The sequence below is a fragment of the Rhinopithecus roxellana genome, chromosome 8 (genome assembly GCF_007565055.1).
Source record: "Rhinopithecus roxellana isolate Shanxi Qingling chromosome 8, ASM756505v1, whole genome shotgun sequence".
In the NCBI taxonomy this organism is placed as follows: domain Eukaryota; kingdom Metazoa; phylum Chordata; class Mammalia; order Primates; family Cercopithecidae; genus Rhinopithecus; species Rhinopithecus roxellana.
This window is the reverse complement of record NC_044556.1, coordinates 38,665,730-38,686,413: the sequence shown is the minus strand read 5'-3', so window position 1 is coordinate 38,686,413 and position 20,684 is coordinate 38,665,730. Positions and strand designations below refer to the sequence as shown.

At 44.4% G+C, this 20,684-nt stretch overlaps 1 non-coding gene across 1 annotated transcript; it reads right to left on the bottom strand.

The window, feature by feature from the left end:
• Positions 1 to 628: 628 nt before the first annotated feature.
• LOC115899320 lies at positions 629 to 844 on the bottom strand. The gene has a single exon (XR_004059062.1). It is a non-coding gene; the product is annotated as a small nucleolar RNA U3 (small nucleolar RNA).
• Positions 845 to 20,684: the final 19,840 nt, after the last annotated feature.

The window sequence follows — 20,684 nt, the reverse complement described above, 5'->3', positions numbered from 1 at the left end:
GCCTCGGGGCAGGTTGTGTCTTGGTAAAAGGTGCATTAGTCTTGTCTCCTGAGCTGGGGCATAGTTTCCTTGAGTTCAGGGTCCACATCCAGACCCCATATTACATAGCATCCTGCAGAACATATCCAAGCAGATGGGAGAAAATTGAAATATCTGTTATTGTGTGTGATATAAGACATTTTATAGTGCTTAGCTCATGACTCAATAATATTTTTGCGTTCCCTGACTTAATTCATGGAGTGGTCAGGCCTTTTATATACAGCTCATGCTCTGTTCTGGGCAAAATGGAGTCTCTGCTTTATGTATCACTGGCAGCAAATGTTTCCTTCAGCTGCTGTCTTCAGTCCCACCATCATAAAGCACATGTGAGAGCTGTCTTCCCCGTTCTCGGTGTGAACTCTGGGAGGATAATATAACCCCAAGTAAACATAGTTACTGAGATAACTCTGCCACCCTAGGTCATGTGATGCCTCCAAAGACAGATATGAATAATTCCCCTACAGTTAACATATTGGTGTCCTTCCTACACAAAGGTGATACTAAGCCCTGTGTGATGGGCAAATGATTCTGGAATGACCAAATGTGCATTCAGTTTCTTTCTTTCTTCTTTTTAAATGTTGAAACAGGAATCACTCAGGCTGCATCCTCTCTCCCTTCCACTTTCCCTGAGATGAGAGAAGAACCATCATCAATGGCAAATGCAGTTGTAGTGAAGTAACACCAAGAGCTGGCTTCACACGCCACAGAGAATGCTGCACCTCTTCCTTGTGGTTTCTGTGGCTCCTCACGCTGAGCAACTTCTGTAGCCACAAATCATATAAATGATCCCTGAAAGTGCAGTGTTTCCATTTCTTACTAATGGAGTCATGCTCTGCTCACCTCCAACTTGACAGTGTTTGGCAGCTTTGTCATGAGCTTCTCATTGCTGAGGCAGGAACTATAGGAATATTAGCCTCAGAAGCAGTGTGGTGAGGGACAAAGAGGCTAAGATGAGGAACCTAATATTGCATCATCGCCTAGTGGCAGGGATGGCAAAACACTGTCATTCCCCACCCTGTGTCCCTGGCAGACATTGCTAATCAATCATGCACTCTTGTCTGCTGAACCTGAGGAGCCTCAGACTCCTCAAAATGGTGGCCCTGAGTCACATCTTAGTTAATTGCACGTGGCTCTTGAAATGAAATGTATTTGTTATCCCCAGCCTAATGATTAAAAAGCCATAGTTTTGGAGTCACACAAATCTGGGCTTAAATTTTGGCTCTGTCATCTGAGTAACTTAGCCTCTCTAAGCTTCTGCTCCCACCATCATCACATCCCTCAGAGAGTGTGTGGGAAGGGCAGCGTGTCTTAAGTTCCTTGAAAAAATGCAGAACCCAGTTCCAATGTCAAATCCAAGGAGTTACTTAGAATCTCTGGACTGCTCCCAGTTTCCTTCCAGGAAAAATTAGGGTTGTGAAAGTTGTCAAAATCAAAATGGAGTCACTAATGTTAAAAAAAGAAAGAAAGAACCCTGACAAATGGAGCTGGGAAAGGTCATGAAGACAGAGTTCTCATACGTGTATGCCTGATAACAAAAACTATCACACAAGTCTCTGTAAAAACCATGACTTTGCACAAAGGCCATTGCAACCTTACACAAAAAAGACTTCTGTGAAGACATCTGCTCAGCCACTGCCTGTCCAAGCCCAGACTGGCATCACCCTTGTTATTGGTCTTTGGAGTCAAGGATAATTATGTCAGAACAAATATGTCATCCTTCTCTTTCTTTCTTTAAAAATCTGTCTTCCTTTACTTCCCTGAATATGTACATAGTTTACTATGATATGCATATTCCCAATACAGTGCTCTATTCCTAGATAAATATCTTTTTCTTTTAAAGAGACTCTCTTTGTTTGCTATTTGTGTTAACAGAGAAAAAGATTAGGCTGTCTCTGAAGTCAGTCTCTTCCAGCTCATTTGACAGGACTGGGCTGCTTCCCTCTCATGCATTCATTCGATGGCTTTGCCTAAGTGCCACTTCAGCTTGGACAGGCACTGTTCTAGGCTCTGGGGCAGGGGCCCCACCTTCTAGGAGCATATACTCTAGCGGGAATATAGACAATAAAAAATTTGTCAAATCTGTTTTACGGCACATTACAAGGAAGGCAACATCAGCAGATGGAAGTAACACAGAGAAAAATAAAAGTGGGTGGCTGAAGAGGGGAGCCTGGGCAGATTCCAGGGCTGCTGATTCTGCAGTGAGAAGGAACTAAGTACCCTACAGAGAGACTTGAGGCTGGAGGTTAGCTCTTTGTTCTAGCAAAACACTTGGGAATTATGAGAAGATTCCATTGACTGCCACCCCTGTTCCCACCCTCTCCTTCTGAAAGAAACTTGTGTGGCTGCAGACACAACATAGGCCTATGTGCAGCTTTCTTCCCTGGCTGGGCCTGGAGGCCTCACAGTTCATTTCCTGTTCTTTGGGATGGGGTGAGGAGTGGTCTATCTGGCCTCCACCTATGCAGCCAGGGGCTTCCACTCACTGTTGCCCGGTAGCTTCTGGGCTGGGGAGGAGCAGAGTTCTCTGGGTCCACTCCATTGCCCCTTTTGTCCTGGCATCTCCAGCATGGGACTGTGGTGGGTGGCATCTTCACCTGGGAATGGCTAGAGAAAGTCACGAGGGCCATGTGTAATGAACAGGCAGCCCCTGGAGGCCCAAGCAGGAGGTGGCAAGAGTGGCAAATGGAAATGCCCAAGAGGAGAGGCGAGCAGTGGGTGTAGGTGAAGAGCTGGGTGTGGGTGCATACCTTCATTGGGCAGTGAGGCAGGATTGTGGCAGAGCTGACTGAATTTGAAGGCAGCAGAGAAGTCTGTAGACAATCAGATGAGCATCAGGACAAGAACAGACTGGCATGGACTCCAAGAGCACTGGCCTAGGTGTCAGCACACCCTGAGTTGACATCCAGGCCACCTACAATGGCAAGAAATGTCTAATCACTGTAATGTTACTATTCAGGTAGGGCCTGCCTAGGTGATGACCAGGATGAAGATGCTCAGACCATCATCTTCCTCCAGGATGAGCACCACACAAGCACGTCATGAGGCACCTTAGGCACACGCTTGGCATTGCCACCATTACAGGGATGTCCAGATTGGAGACATAATGGCAGGGGGTAAGGGCCAGCTCCTGAGCAAGAAAGACCATCTGTTGCTTCTACATGCTGAGGGGTCAAGACTGCTGGCACCAAGAAGCACTTTCAGAAATTAAAGCCCCAAGAGACCTCCATTCCCTTAATAAGGTTTTCCTACCACATGGCTCAATTTATAAATTTATAAAACACATCTGTAGACTGGGATGAACTGCTACTGAGCTGATATTTCTGCAGGAATCAAATCTGAAAGTGAGGCAGTGCTGGGCTTTAGACTCTAGCCTGGGCTAGCTCGGAGCAGAATTGGGAAGCAAGGTGTGGTGGATTGAATATGTCCCCCCAAAATTCATGACCACCCAAAACCTCAAATATGACCTTATTTGGAAATAGGGTAGTTGCAGATGTCCTCAGTTAAGGTGAGATTATACTAGATTAGAGAGGGACCTAAATCCATTGGTGCCCTTACAAGAAAAGGAGAGGACACATGGGGAAACACACCAGGAGGAAGGCCACATGACAATGAAGGCAGAGATTGGAGTGATGCAGCTGCAAGCTCCGAAATGCCAAAGATTATTGGAGCCACCAGAAACTAGTGAGAGGCAAGGAGGATTCTTCTCTGGAGGCTCCAGAGGGAGCACAGTCCTTCATTTTGAGTTTCTAGCCTCCAGAACTGTGAGGGGATACGTTGCTGTTGTTTCCAGCCACCCAGTTTGTGGTAATTCATTACTGCATCTCTAGGAACCTAATACATACAAAAAACCATTTTTAAAAATTCTGGCTCTTCAGCTGGGCACAGTGACTCATGTCTGTAATCCCAGCACTTTGGGAGGCTGAGGTAGGAAGATCACTTGAGGTCAGAAGTTCAAGACCAGCCTGGCCGACATGGTGAAATCCGTCTCTACTAAAAGTAATTTTTAAAAAATTAGCCAAGTGTGGTGCTATGCGCCTGTAATCCCAGCTACTTGGGAGGCTGAGGCAGGAGAATCCCTTGAACCTGGGAGGCAGAGGCTGCAGTGAGCCAAGATTGTGTCATTGCACTCCAGCCTCAGCAACACAGCAAGACTGTCAAAAACAAAACAAAACAAAAAACAAAAAAAAAACCTCTTCCCTATGAAAGAAAGAAAGAAAGAAAGAAAGAAAGAAAGAAAGAAAGAAAGAAAGAAAGAAAGAAAGAAAGAAAGAAAGAAAGAAAGAAAGAAAGAAAGAAAGAGAAAGAAAGAAAGAAAGAAAGAAAGAAAGAGAAAGAAGGGAGGGAGGTAAGGAGGGAGGAAAGAAGGAAGGAAGGGAGGGAGGGAGGGAGGGAGGGAGGGAGGAAGGAAGGAAGGAAGGAAGGAAGGAAGGAAGGAAGGAAGGAAGGAAGGAAGGAAGGATGGAAGGAAGGAAGGATCAACCCTAGTTATAGTTACTTCTGGGGTTTTTTTTTTTTTTTTTTTTTTTCTGTATTCCTCCTCCTGGGTAACCTTGTCACGTGGAGGGTAAGAGCCACACAGCCTGGATTTGACTCCTACTTCTGCAACTCACCAGCTCTGGGGGCTAGCCAAATCTCTCTGAGCCTTTGAGTCCTCATCTCTGTGAGGCATATTGAAGAGTAAGTGAGAGAGCATGAGAAAGCTCAGATATAGGCCCGGACTGGTGTGGGTCCTCAGTGAGTGCTGGCTGCCTTTCCTCCATGGTGAATGCCACACAAGCACACCATGAGACACACTTGGGCCCCCTCTTGCCAGCCCTAGCATCATGCCAATCACTAGGCATTCCTGAGTGCTGTCTTCTTCAGACAGTATCCTCTGTGTCAGCAAGATGTTTTTGTCCCCCTAACAACCCACCCATATCTAGTATCTTAGTGCGATGTTCCAAGCCAGCAACATTTTCATCTATCAAGAAATAAAAGCCAGCAAGATGAGATGGAATGGAGAGCAGGATGATCCAGCTATAGACAGTTGGGCTGTGCTGCCGTGTTGCACAATTCAAGAGGGTCATCGTTTATCATGTACTCATACAAAAGGTTTCCCCTAGAGTTGGATATTTTGGTGACCCTGAAGTGGCCTTGAAAGTATGGAAGAGTGAGGAGATGGGAGAAGAAAGGAATCTCCTCCTCTTCCTCCTCCTTCTTCTTCTTATTATTGTTATTCTTCTTATTCTCCTCCTCCTTCTCCTCCTCCTCTTTCTCCTCCTCTTTCTCCTTCTCCTCCTCCTCCTCTTCCTCCTCCTCCTTCTTCTTCTTCTCCTCCTCCTCTTCCTCCTCCCCCCTCCTCCTCCCCCTCCTCCTTCTCCTCCTCCTCTTTCTCCTTCTCCTTCTCCTTCTTCAGAGACAGGCTCTCACTCTGTTGCCCAGCCAGGAGTGCAGTGGTACGATCTTGGCTCACCGCAGCCTTGATCTCCTGTGCTTAAGCGATTCTTCAACTTCAGCCTCCCAAGTAACTAGGACTACAGGTACATGCCACCACCACACCTGACTAATTTTTGTATTTTTTGGAGGGATGGAGTTTCATCATGTTGCCCAGGCTGGTCTCAAACTTTTAGGCTCAAGTGATCCACCTGCCTCAGCCTCCCAAAGTACTGGGATTATAGGCATGAGCCACCGCACGTGGCCCTTTCTCTTTTTTTGAATAACATAATTACACACTTTGTTATGTCTGGAGAAAGGTATGTGTATTGGGGATTAGGGAATTTGGGGAGGGGAAATGCTCAGATACTGAATCCATTTATATGAAAAAATTTTGCAAGGGAAGAGGTGGGGAAAGAACCTACTCAATCTTAATACTAGAGAGAGACGGGGAGAGAGGGAGAGAGGGCAGGTGGGAGAGAGAGAGAGAGAGAGAGAGAGAGAGAGAGAGAGAGAAGAAAGTTATGTTTCCCTCTTATGAAATCTCAGTGCAGTCACCGCAGGGCTGGCTGACAACAGGCCTAGGCCAACAAAGGCAGATTACACAGTGCCTCCCTGTAGCAGGCCGGCTGCCGGCAGCTGTCACTAAGCCTTCAGGGGCCTGGCTGCAGGCACCTGCCAGGAAGAACTTTAAAACCCAACAGAAGGGATGGCAGGGAAGCCCAAAAAATGCCATCAAAATGCTAAAACCGCAAATAACCAAAGTGAGGAAGGCAAAGAGAAGGCTCTAGATCCTCATATGAACTGGTGAAGATCCCGAAGGAGCCCTGCAGAGCTGGAGAGGGGTGTACCTGACAGCAGTCATCAGGAGAGGCCAAAGGAGGACAAAATGTGTGAGAGTTAAAAGAAACCCTTCATCTCATGGAGGTGGGGAGTAGAATGGTGGTTACTAGAGGTTGGGAGTGGAGAGAAGAGAGGTCGGTTATTGGGTACAAAAGTACAGTTAGATCAGACTAATTAAGTTATGTAGGCTAAACATGGTGGCTCACGCCTGTAATCCCAGGACTTTGGGAGACCTAGGCAGGAGGATTGCTTGAGCCCTGGAGTTTGAGATCAGCCTGAGCAACATGGTGGAACCCCTGTTTCTACAAAAAATACAAAAATTAGCTGGACGTAGTGGTGTGTGCCTGTTACTTGGGAGTCCCAGTTACTTGGGAGGCTGAGGTGGGAGGATCACCTGAGCCTGGGAGGTAGAGGTTGCAGTGAGCTGAGATTGTGCCACTGTACTCCAGCCTGGGTGATAGAGTGGGACTCTGTCTAAAAATAAATAAATAAAATAAAATAAAATAAATTTCTAGCTTTGATAGTATAGTAGGGCAACTATAATTAACAAGAATTTATAGTAGATTTCAAAATAGCTAGAAGAGAGGACTTGAAATGTTCCCAACACAAAGAAATGATTTATGTTTGAGGTGATGGATATCCTAATGGCCCTGATTTGATCATTATACATTGTGTTCATGTATGAAAATATCACACGTATCCCATAAATATATACAGATATTGTGTATCAATTTAAAAATACATAAACACTGGAGGAGGTTTGGACCTAGGAACCAGGAAAGGAGGGAAACTAGTGTTAACTGAGAAAAATAAGCACTAACTAGTTCAATTAGGGTTTATAGTTCATATTTACTGAGCATTTATTAACTGCCAGGAAACCATTCTAAGTAACTTAGGCTTATTATCTAATTTAATTTCAACATCAGCTATGTAAGGTTTGGGAGGTTATTATCTCCATTTTACAGATAAGATAATTAACGCATTGTTGATTTAAATAACTGGCCCAGGGCCTTTCAGCTAATAAATGGCAGAGCCAATGCTCAATAAATACTAATTAAATGAATAAAAGAATAACAAACTAATCTCTTCCTCCTGAAATATTTTAACAGAGTAATAGATCTTTGGACATGGTTTATGACAAGTCTGTCATAGCATTTGACAAAATCTCTCATAAGTCTTGATAGAATTGGAGAACTGAAGGTGGAGTGATAGTATAGTTGGTGGGATTTGTTAACTAAGAAGACTCAGTCCAGAAGGCCTCCAGTGGCATTTTTTATTCCTGTTCCTGTTTTGTCCATTTCTTTTAAGTCTCTGACTTAACAAATACATATCTGTCAGATTTGAAGATGCCCTACCCTGGGAGAGATAACTGGGGTGTAGAATGATACAATAAAAATTCCCAGTAATTGGGCAATAAACTAAAAGGAACAGGGTTAAATTTAACAAGAATAAAGGTAAAGTCCTGCCCCAGAGGCTCAAAAAGTTAACTGCTTTGTTATAACCTGGGAGAGACTCAACAGATGTGGATGAAGAAGACCTTAGGATGGAAGATGACTCCAACCTCAACCTGAGTTGTCAGTGGAATGTGACTTCTTAAGAACCAAATGCAGTCTGAATTGTGCTGACAATTTTGTATACCTACAGTGAAGACATCCCATAATATTTCACACTGGTTAGATCCCTTTTGAAACAGATTATTTTTTGTTTTTTGAGACAGAGTCTCATTCTGTCACCCAGGCTGGAGTGCAGTGGTGCGATCTCGGCTCACTGCAACCTCTGCCTCCTGGGTTCAAGCAATTCTCCTGCCTCAGCCTCCCAAGTTAACTGGGATTACAGGTGCATGCCACCACGCCCAGCTAATTGTTTTTGTATTTTAATAGAGATGGGATTTCACCGTGTTTCCCAGGCTGGTCTCGAACTCCTGAGCTCTGGCAATCCACCCTCCCTGGCCTCCCAAAGTGCTAGGATTACAGGTGTGAACTTCGGCATGCCCAGAGAAGGGCATCTGGTGAAATCACTGTAAACCACTTTACATTCAGAATGAAAGAAGGTATATGGATGCTTACCTAAGAAGACTGAAGCCCTAGGAGATCTGTCATAGTTGTCTGAAATTATTTGAGGAATTATCCAAATAACTCCAAAAGGCCAAAGTATAAGATCAATGGGTAAAAATTACAGAATGGCAGATCTTCACAATGTAGAGGTATACCATGAGGAATTTTGTCCTCAAAATACCTGAGTTACTTAATTTCTCCTTCTCTTAGTTTCCTCTTCTATAAAGTAGGGCTAGTAATAGTAACTCTTTTCAAAGGAATATTGTAAAACAAAGTTGAAATAAGACATGTAAAGTGCATAGCCCAGTGTCTAACATGTAGGAGTCAATTTTAGAGGGTTAGTATTTACTTTATAATAACTTTAAAAACACATAGAGATGCCTAACAGTGGAAGAGATTGCTTTTGAAGTCAGTGAGCAAATATCCTGCCACTGAGCATTTCTAAGTGTTTGCAGAGGAGCTGGGGAAGGGACTCTACCACTGGGTGGGGGATTGGAGTCAGTGGTCCTCAGGGTCTCAGTCATTGAATGATTCCATGATTTTACATATCTACTGACCACTGTCAAAGGTGAAAAAGTCTTAGTGTTCTCCTAATCACAGCCGAGGATTCAAAAGCCAATCGAACCACAGTTTCACCCAAAGTGTGATTTGTTCCCAAGCATTGTCACACCAGTCCCAGGTAAGGACCTTATAGGTAGACATCTTTTGCCTTTGCCTACAGTCTCCCTTCTTCCACATTCATTTTACTAAGTAATTCACCCCCAATCTCAGTTCATACAATTAGGGGGAAGCTGATTCCACTCCCAGACCCAGAGGTTGGTCAAATGCCCAGGCTTGGCCAGTATATCCCCTTCTCCTGGCCATGATGATTTGTTCAGAGATGTACACATGACCCACTCCATCCAATAAAAGCTTCAGGATGGTGCTAAGGCCACTGGGAGAGACGTTTTCTTTTTCCCAAGGTTGTTAATCTTAAGCCTGTAGCACTTGGTGGCATTGAGAAATAATCTAATAGAGGAAAAAAATAATTTGAGAGATGGAAAGAAACAAATTCCTAATAAGATTATTTTAACAGCTAGATCCAGGTACTCCTGAAGTATTCCTGAAGTTACCTGAGCCAGTAACTTCATCTTTTCCTTTCGGTCAGTTTGAGCTAGGCATGTCTCTTGTGATCCAAACACTAATGGCCAATCCTCCATCCTCCTCTCTTTAGGAGAATAATAGCTACAGGAGGCTGGGGGAAAATTACAAATTCCTCTGGGCAATTCCAGTTGAAACAAGAGCCCGCGTGTGACTGCAATGACATTGGAGACCCCAAGTGAGAACCACTCAGCTGAGCCCAGTCAACCCTCAGAAAGATGAGAGATAATGTTGCTTTATTGTAGAGCTACAGTAGGTAAGTGAAACACACATTCAATAATGGAACCGCTGAGAAAATCCTAGAGCATACAGTAAAAGCATACAGCCCATGGTTAAACCCCCACTTCTTTTCTGAGCTGCTTGGTGGCTCTCACTGAGGTACGATGAGTCTATAGATGCAACATGTGACTAAGTCATGAATGACAAAGTCCCTCTAGGGTGAACAACCAAGTTAATGAGAATAAGAGGCCTTTTGAGCCCCTTTTTCTACCTTCCTTCATATCAGTGGTTAAGATGACAGCCCTTTGTAGATTCTAAAGAATTTTCTTTATTCTTCCTCATCCAGTTCACCTCTCTGTTATTCACCCAGTCTGTATGCATACACAGTTAACCTTGTTTTTGGCAGTAAAGGGATTCTGTTACAATGTCAGGTAAATCCTTTTCACCTTCCTTCAAGGGAGGAATTAAGTCAGGGAAACTGTTTTGCTCCTTGGAGTAGTTGTTCTTTAAAATGAAGCTATTGATTAGGCAATGTCTATAAAATCAAGATGTATGTACTTAAGAATCCCAATGGTAAGAATTTGTTCTATGGACATTCGCAAGAGTTTGCTAAGATATCTGTACGAGGATGCTAACTGGAGTGTTCTCATAGTTGAGGAAGGAGGAAACAAATTGTCTACCCATAGGGGACTGGTTGAGGAAATGATGGTACATCCAAATGATAGAATCTTTGAAGCCAGATGTTTAAAAGAAAATGAGATAGATCCATATGTACTGATCTGAAAAGAGCTCCAGGATATACTATGATGTGGAAACAGCACTCCTACCACATTGCGCAGCTCTGGTGAGTACCATTCACATTTGTGTTATGGGAATATTGCCCCTGTTCAGGAACCATAAAGTACAATGTGGTTGGTGTTCCATGAAGTTGTGCAAACCTGAGGTGATTTTGGTACTCTAAAGATGTTTAAGGACAAATGGAAATGTAGGGGTATACACACATTGTTTTCCCATGGGAAAGAAAGAAAACGCACTTAAAAATGTGTGTTTAGGAGAGGGATAAGTCAGGGGATGGGAGCTTTCACTTTTTATTTTGTACATATATATTATCTAATCAAGTACTTCTGCAATTATCTGAGGTTGGGGGAGTGGAGATTATGGGCCATTTTTTTGTTTTATTCTCTGTATGTCTTTTATTTCCACATATTAATGTGTAGCTCTTTTTTTTTTTTAATGTGTAGCTCTTTTTAAAGAATCCACTAAGCTTTTCCAAACACCAAACATAATTTTTGAAGATTATTCACATCAAGTTATCCACTTTTCTCAGGAAAAGCATATTTCTCATGTTGCAACCTTCCCTGTTATGATACACTTGTTTCTACTTGTGGCCCTGAAATTCTTGGGTAGGCACATATTTTCTGTCCCTGGTGCTATTAGAGGAATGTGGGATTGGGGTGGCAGGTGGCTGCTCCCCGCCTCCTCTTGGTCAGTCCCTGCCAGGTGGCCCACGCCATCAGACTCCTCGGTGCTGCTTCCTGCATGCCAACTCTCAGAGCTTGTTTAGAAGAGAGAGATGAGTCAGCAGATTTGCCTGATGCAAGGCTAGCCTGGTGCCAGCATGATGCCCTGCCTGGTTTCAACCACCCAACTTCAGCAATAACTTGGAAGATAGGGTCAGAGCCACCTCTTGGGTTCTGGAAATGAGCTCATCTTCTTTGGCTGCCCTGAGGAGACAGACAGCCTGGCCAAGGCTGAGGAGGAGGGTTTGAAGACTGAACTGAGTGCCTCCAAGCCAGCACAATGAGACGTGGGGATGGCACTGGGAAGTACCAGGAGCACCGACTTCACAATAATTGTAGGTGGGGGCACCGGTTGACAATAACTTCCTCCCCCATATTTCTCAGGAACACCCTCTTTTCCATTTCCTCTGCCTCTTCTTGGCTGAGGACCACAACTATCAAAAGCCAAAGACAGGAAGAACTAAACAATACTTCAGGTACGTTGATAAAGTTGGGGACTTCCTCACTGCCAGCACTGAATCACCATCTCTTTTCAGCGTTTTCCCTATTGGTCAGTAGGACTTAAGGAGCCTGAACTCTGAACCTGGTACACATACTCATGCCCCATCACCTCTTCTGACAGGTGCTCTCTCCATTCCAGGCTCTTCATGAATCGACCACTCTTCATTCGCTGGGCAGGGGCCAGGAGCTGTGTTTGACTGAGTGCTCCTGTTGACTGAGGAATCGATTTTCATGGTATGGTCTTCAGAGCAGCCTAAGGGTCCCCATGATCTTTTGCTGCTTTCCATGGTTTTACCTGCCTTGTACTTGAGTCGCTCCTTTTCCAAGGCAAAGGTGTATATCCCCATTGTCCTTCAAGGCGAAAGCCCCAAAGACATCAAACATTAGGAGTCCTCTTGCCTTCCATGCAACAACAATACAATTCAACAGATGGTTTTATGCCAGCAGCAGCTCCTGCCTGGGGACTCCGCTTCGGAAGAGAACAGTCTCCCCTGTCAGGAGACTGCAAATGCAGCTACCACTGGGTATATAAGGGGAAGACAAGTTTATTGACTGTCATGCTAGACATTGTAAGAATTTTGATCACCTATATTCCTCCTAACAATTCTGAGTGGCAAGCAGTTTTGCCCCTTTTTTTATAGAAGGAGAAACTGAAGTGTGGAGGGATTCAGTCATTTGCCAGGGAAAATCAGCTTATATAGAGTCCCGGTCTGTCTCCTGTAAATCTCTGCCTTCTTCTGGGTCAATAAGTTGACCCCACAGATTAAAGAAGTACAATAAACAACTCCTTTGGTAGTGAATTTGCAGATTGTGTGTTCAGATAGACCCAACTTGCTACCCGCACAAACGCAAAGTGAATGTGACCCAGCCTAAGGTTCACTCACAGTGGGGGCTCGGGGCCAACCTGGCCAAGAGATGGCAAGTCGCTACCTGTGGCAAATACCATCCCTGCCTTAATCTTAATTCCATGAAACTGTCTCATGTAAGATTGAAGGAAAAACAAAGGAAGCTGCAAAATCCTCCCAAGCTCCAAAATTCAGGGCCTTTAAGCCAGGGGCTCAGTTCCCTTGTTCCTTCTTGTGACGGCAACCCCAATTGGTATAAGCCACTGTCCTTCCAGGCTATGTGGGTCTGGCCTCAGAGCCTTTCCCTACTCATAATAATTTGGCTGAAAGACTGCTTAGGGGCTACTGGCCCCAGGAAATACCTTCCTTTGGGTAATGATAGTAGCAGCTGTTTCAATAAGAAAAGCACTGTGCAGGTCTGGTTTTTGGCCCCATGGTTATCATCATGAGGCTAGAATGGAGCCTTCTGGGCCCCAGCTCTGGCCAAATCATTATAAAAGTCAATTTTCAAAAAGAGTCAGCTCTTAATTATTCAGACTAATGGTTCAATTTGTAGATCCTCTTCCCCTTCTTCACTCTGTCTCTAGCCTTCTCTTTGCCAGTTGCCTTTAGGCTCTCATCATTAATACACCCACCAGAGGAGGACTAGGCAGAGGACATAAGATCAATCAATGTTAGAGCCTGTGAGTGATTACAGTAAAGGATTTGTTTAAGAAGCAGGTGGAGTGTGGATTTTACGTATTCTTGCTAATCCCATTCCCACCTATTATGGACAATAGAAAACTGCCTTGAGTTCATTGAGTCCCTCTGATTTGCTGTCTTGCCAGGAGAAAAAAAAATAGAAAGACCAAAATCTACATGCCCAGAGCCAGGAAGTTCCAGACTGAGACTAACTGGGTTGAGAAGGCAGCCACACCTGGCACCAGACTGTCCTGCAGGCCCAGGGTGTAGGTGACTATCTACTCGGAAGCTTTAGGGTGTCCAAGGGAGAGAATACAGTCATGGGTTCTTAGTTTCTGTTTCTGATTGGACCAGTAAAGCTCCTTCCTCATGCCTCTTTTCTTTTAGAGACAGAAACTAAAAACCATGACTTCAGGCTACTAAAAGCCTAAAACAAAACAAAACAAAACAGAACAACAAAAACAACAAAATAAGGCCAGTTGGACAAGGTTGTCTCTTACAGTGGAGAGCAGACATTGGGTTTGCAATAAATAAAACACTCTGGGCTTTTCTTCCTTGAATGGTTGAAGGTGTGTATTTCCAAACCAAATAAATTAGCAAATAAAACATGAAAACTAATTCTAAAAACATAATTCACAAATGTAGCAGTAGCCCCGTCTTTCTCAGCAAAAAATATTTGCAAGGTTTAGGATGGGTTGCATGCCCAACATAAAGAGCAGAAAAGGAGACTATGACTTTCCTTTATTTTATTAATAATAATAAAAGCTAATCGATTGGTACCTAAGTACCAGATGCTAGGCTTATTGAGACATACGAACTGTCTTATTTAATCTCTGCAACAACCTTGGGAGGTAGAAACAGCAAATGAGACAGAGAAATCCAGTGACTTGCTCCAGGTAGCTCATGATGAGAAGTGGAGTACGTTGTCCCATCCAGTGGGTCGACCCCACAGCCCTTTGATCTACCACATTGTTCCACCTTTTCTACAGTGTGATCCAAACTACATGTTTTAGCCTCTTCTCTTGACCAAAGCTACAATAAGCACAATTACTACCATCATCACCACAAAAACCCCAGTAACGTAGTTGTAAATTCCCACTGCCCCACTTGCTGTTCCCTCCATATGGCCTCTCTCGTGCTTTTTTTAAATACTCACCATTCTCATTTATTTTTATTTATTTAATTAATTTCAGTTATTTAGAGACAGGGTCTTGCTGTTGCCTGAGTTGGAGTGCAGTGGCACCATCATAGCTCGCTGCAGCCTCAAACCACTGGGCTCAAGCTAGTCCTCCCACCTCAGCCTCCTGTATAGCTGGGATGACAGGCACATATCACCACAAGCAGCTAATTTAAAAAAAAAATGTTTTTTTTAGAGACAGGGTCTTGCTATGTCGCTGGGCTGGAACTCCTGGGCTCAAGCAATCCCCACTCCCACCCTCAGCCTCCAGGCTCCCATATGGCCACTTGATTTCCAAATTTCTAGCCTGAGGCCTCCTGTATTCTGCCAGACAAGCCATTCCATTTAGCAGAGGATTTTGTGCATCCTGTGGTTCTTGTATCTGTGCTTTCAGCATTGTTAGTTGTTCTTGTATTATTATTTCACTTTTTCTGTGTGTTTAATCTCCCCAGAGTGAGTTCATGGGAGGGTACCTTGCCATGTTTCATGCATGTTTTAATTTGTCACTGTTTCTAGCATGATGCTGAGTATACAGGAAGTCCATAATACCCATTTCTGATTACTTGGTTAATTGGGAATAAAAACGACGTAGAACATACCTCTGCTGAGCCTGCTGTGTTGCTTAACACAGCACTGGGCATATATAGCAGATACTCAGAAAATTTTTGTTAACTATTTGAGTATCTGACCACCTGGAAGAGAAATGAGTCCAACAGTTACCAGCAGGTATATGCGCTTTATATATATTATCTACTTTAAATCTCATGATAATTCTGTGTGGTAAGTGGTTTCTTTCTTTTCTTATTGTTTATTTCTCCAAGAAAAACTGAGGTAGATGTTATTTCTACTTTTCATATAGTTGTGGGAAAAAAAAGAAAAGAACACTTTTATCTGAGGTATACGAACCCCTTTAAATTATCAGGCCCAGAGAGGCACTGGAATGAAAGGGCAGTCAGGCCACTCCCCCTTGAGTGAAATAATTGTGGTGAAGCCACTTGCTATGCAGGCGCTAGACTAACTGAAGGCAAGTGGCCATAACATGCCATACATACTGTAGTTCACAAAGTATAGATAATCACGGACCAATGTTATTTCTGCAAACCAATGAGAATTCCTGACAAACAACAATGTTTGTAATCTCCCCCTCCTGATTTGTCCTTTTTTCTTTAAACACTGGAGCCTCTCTTTCATTCTCCAGAGCACTCCCCAAGGCAACTTGAAAGTGTGTCCCGGGCTGGAGGCCTCAACCTTGGCCCAAATAAACTCTTTTTTTCTTTCTTTTTTTTTTTAGATGGAGTCTCGCTCTGTTGCCCAGGCTGAAGTGCAGTGGCACAATCATAGCTCACTAACTACAGCCTCAAACCCCTGGGCTCAAACAATCCACAAACCTCAGCCTCCCGAATAGCTGGGATTACAAGCGCATGCCACCACACCCAGTTGATTTTTGTATTTTTAGTAGAAACAGGGTTTCACCATGTTGGCCAGGCTGGTCTCAAACTCCTGACCTCAAGTGGTTCACCCACCTCGACCTCCCAAAGCCTGGGATTACAGGTGTGAGACACCACGCCTGGCCCCAAATAAACTCTCCATTAATTTTGCCTCAGGTTCTTCCTTTAGGTCTACGTAGCCCCACATCCTCCGCTAGTGATACTGAAGCTGCCAGGGGGAGGAGGACATGGGCGCCAACTAGGATGTCAGCCAGGGACCAGCAAGGATTGCCCCTGGAGACATCCCAGGCATGGTCATAAGGTTAGGAAAGCAAGGATCTAGGATCTGACAGGCCAGGACCTAGGGGCAACTGAGAGGTAGGCCTGGGTGTCTCCAACAGCAGCCCCCAGGAACAGCCTGTGGTGAGTTTCTGTCGACCGAAACCCCTGGACCGAGTTCTGCCACCAGGCTCTACCCATATTAAGACTTGCTCTTTGGGCAAATGATGGCAACCACTCCAGCTTATGACTTTCCAATTGGTCCCGGACCTAAGCTGGTTCCAGTTGGATAAATCTGCATCAGAAGAGAGAGAGGGCTCCCTGGGAGTCTGTGGGAACTTGGGGGAATGGCAAGATAAGAGACAGCTGGATTAAAAGATTTAACAAAGAAAGCATTGCTTTATATAGGACAATGCCCAGAGAGCTGGTTTTGAAGCTTTTGTGGAGTGGAATTTGTTTAGCCCAGGAACAAGAGGGTTTGTATTTTACCTAAGCCTCCACTGCTAGTCTGCTCATCTTGTGGGAGACTAGGACTGTTCTAGGGTTCCTGGTCCATCCCACCCGTGCTTTCCTCACAGCTTCCAGTCCCAGCCTGCTCCCATTTCGAGTCTGAAAATTTCTCTTTACGGTAAGGCTGATAGGGGAGACAGACTTCCACAGCACGTGGGTGTGAGGTAGGATAAAAGACAGTGTGGTTCCCCAAGCCCCACCCCGACCAGCCCTAGCATGCATGCGGACACACACAGCTTCCATTCTGCCAGAAGAGATGGGTGCTGTCTTTCCCAGGGCTGCAAGACGAGGCAGCCAGACTGGCCTACACAGGTTCCTTCCTGTCCTCTTTTCAGGAGTCTGGGCTTCTCAATCATCTCCCCACCGCCTGTGCACAGTGAGGTAGATTATAAACTCCGGGAGGGGCAGATAGCATGACTGTCTTGTTCACTAGTGCTGGCATATAAATTTAGTTGAATAAATGATTCAACAGTGCTTCAGGTATATCTATTAACCTGGCCCTCTCTGCAGTGCTGTGGTCCAGTGATTATACAAATCTGCAGGCAGGGTGGAGGACTGGGAAAGTGGAGGAAACAGTGAATCCACTACACAGTTCTAAGTGCTCATCAGTTCTCAGAGTGTGGAGTATGCACTGGCTCTTCCAGCCTCCTTCACCTTACAGATGAGAAACCAGACCCGGGGAGGGAGGGAACCTCACCTCAGATACAGCCTCCACATGCCCCTTCACTCCCCTTTGTAAGTCTCTAATTACTCTCCATGGCCTACCAAGTCTTATCTCCTTAGCCTGACACCCAAGGCCCCCACCAGACACCAACCTCATTCTCCAATCTCAATTCTCCCCACACCAAAACCTGCTCTCTCTCCTGTCCATGACATTTGGTACTTCAAGCACTAGGTAGTTTCTCAACCTCCATTGCCCTTTCTTTCTCCTCTTCATTTGAGAAACTTTTTTGTACTTTGGGTTCCATAGCCATCACCTCCTCTGAGATGTCTTCCTGGGATGCTTCCAGGTGGTCTCAGAGGTGATCCAGCCTTAAGTCTCAGAGTACCCTGTGTCTTCCTCTGTGGTATACTTATCACATGCAATTGCGATGTAATTGTATTAATTGGGTTCCTCCCTCATCTTCCTGGGGATCTTTGAGAGGAAGTCTCTTTTCTTTCACCCCTACCATAGTGCCTGCCTGCCACACAATAAAAGCTCAAGGAATGTTGTTGAATGCTAACAGCCACAATTTAATCAAACCAGGTACTTGTTAAAAGGTCTTTCCCTATCTTAACCTACGTTTTTAAGAGTATTTATTATTATAATCATCATGACCACCCCATTCCAGTGGAGAGGGAAGGAAAGCACAAGCAGCAGGCAGCGGGGCCAGGAGCAGAATGAGGCAGTCTGGCCCGAGGGTACAGGGACGCTAGCACCTCACCATCTCCTCCTGCCAGAGCCTCTTCTCCAGTCCACTGTCAGCGATGCTCTCAGCCATGCTCAGTGCTGCCTTCTCAGGAATGCTCCCCCTCTCCACTGCCTTTTAAAATTATAACTGTCTCTCTAGACCCATCACATTTTCCATGACCACTTTCTTTGTCCTCCAGTCCAAACAGCTCAATCTTGACCTCCCACAGCATTAAAATCAAAATGTAGCTAACTACATACTTTGATTCCTCCCTTAATTGTGTCATAACATCGCGTTTTTTCCAACAGAAGAGCTGCTATGTACTCCTTCAGGCAAGGGTCTATGTCTCATGTCTTTTGTGTCTTCCCTCCCTTGTGCCCAGTGGACTATCAGGAGCATGATAGTGCTCAGGAAATGCTTATCAATATTTGACAAAATGCCTCGAAGTAGCATTGCATCTTTGCAGATGATTATGGCTATTTGATAGCCATCATCATGCTGAAACATTGGCTTCCCCTCCACTTTTGGATGTGTGTTTGTTGGTGTTCTGATCTCAGGGTGCATAGACAGCAGACTGGGTTTGGGAGATTTTACATAATGTAAGATTCTTCATCCTGTTCTCTGCAGATCAGAACTTTATTTGCAAATCTCTGAGTAACCAGACTCTTCTTTTTCCCTCTCTCCCTTCTATTTCCTCACTTGACCCCTAGAGAGAAGGAAGGAGGTTCATACAGAACAGCTATGGAGCTGAACTAGGAAGAGATAAGAAATAAAACAGAAAGGTGTGTCCAGGAAGGAGGCCTGCAGCTCAGCTGGGGACAGGCATCAGATCTCACGTGCCCTATCGCCTTTTTTGGGGACATCCTTAATGGCCGGCTACTCCACTGGAACTTTGTGCCACCCTGTTTGAAGCATCATATCAGAAGACATGGAAGGAGAGTTGGAAGACCACTTAGTACCTGACTTGGGCAGTCTCTCTCTGGGTTTCAGTTTTTTTGCCTGAAAAATGGTAATAATAATGTCTAGCCTACTTACCTCATTGTGGCTTGTTGTGTGGGTTAAGTGAGAAAAGAATGTGAGAGCAACTCTGTGGACTAAAGTCCATTCATTCATTCATTCATTCATTCATTTAATAAACATTTATTGAGCACTCACTATATGCCAGACACTGAGTTAGGCAATGGGGATGCAATGGAGGGCATTTTACCAACAAATGTAGTTTCTGCTCTCATGAACCCTACAGTTGGGTGGGGAAAATGGCTTTAATCAAGTAATCACACTGTTGGGTAAATACTTGAGATATTAGGAAAGAGACATGGTTCTGTGCGACAGTGTGACAAAGGAACAGATCACATGACATACCTTGTTGCTATTATAACCTAGGCAGTGGTTCTCACATTGAGACTTGCAAAAGTTACCTGGGAAGCATGTTTAACATTCAGATTCCTGGGCCAGGGAATCTGATTCCTGCTCAGGGAATCTGATTTAGTAGATCAAGAATCCCCTCCAGAAATTGACATTCTTAATACACTTCTCTACCCCACTTCTCTAAATGATTCTCACATAAATGGTCTTTGGGGAAATTTAAAGAAAGTGTGACTTAAAGTTAGGGTGGGGTCTTGAGAACCGATGTCTATGAAGTCTCTGCTGACAGTGTGTGTTTCTAAGCTGGTTCTGCTCCAGGCTGTTTCTGAAATGTGTTTGATAAGCCAGATGTTTGTCCTATTGCTTAAGCTAGTTTGAGTTAGGTTTCTATCACTTAAAATGACCATATCCTGAGCAACTTAGGTCCTTGATGATCTCGGTGACCATCTCTTGTAATCTCTGCTGGCTGTGTGGGTCTGCAGCAGTGAAGTTAAAATTTACTGTTGCCATGGTTACTGGCTCTGAGCAGGAACATGGAGAAGCCCTCCCACCTTTATAGCTCCTCATATTTGTCTACCAGCTTTTTGTGAGCATCTGTGATATGTGTTATGCACAAAACATGAACATCAGCAACTATTCTTGAAATATTAATTTCTGACCAAACAAGGTTGCTCATCATGTCTATGACCAAGTATAAATAATTTTCGTTAAATAATAAAGACTCATGTTTGCGATCACCCCACAGAGTCAGAGTTGGGTATGAGGCCTCTGGAGTCCACATTCTGAATTTGCATCCTGGCTCTGCTACTCCCTGGCTCTGCGATGTTGGACTAAATCGCTTCACTTCTCTGAGCCTTAGTTTCCCCATCTATACAATGAATGTAATGAGTAAGACTTACCTCATCGGGTTGGTGTGAGGATTGAATGCATTATGTATGTAAAGAGCTTGGAACATTGTCTGCCACACAAGCCGGGCTCAATAAATATTAGCTATTGTTACGTGGACTTAAATGTGCTTCCAGTAGCAATCCCTACATTGGCTTTCCCCAGCCTGATGACCTCTTACCCACCTACCCACATTAGGAAATCTTGTTTGTAATTGCACTTCACTTTTTTCCTGCTAATAAATATTATTTGCCCTCTAAATCTACGTTTACCTTTTGTCCCCCAGAATTCAAGCCCTTCAACACTTCCCTTTTTTCAAGACAATTCAGTGCCTGCTTCTTTTTATGAACTCCCGAATGTCGGTGATTCCCGCTTCCTGTGTCCTCAAGGCTCCAG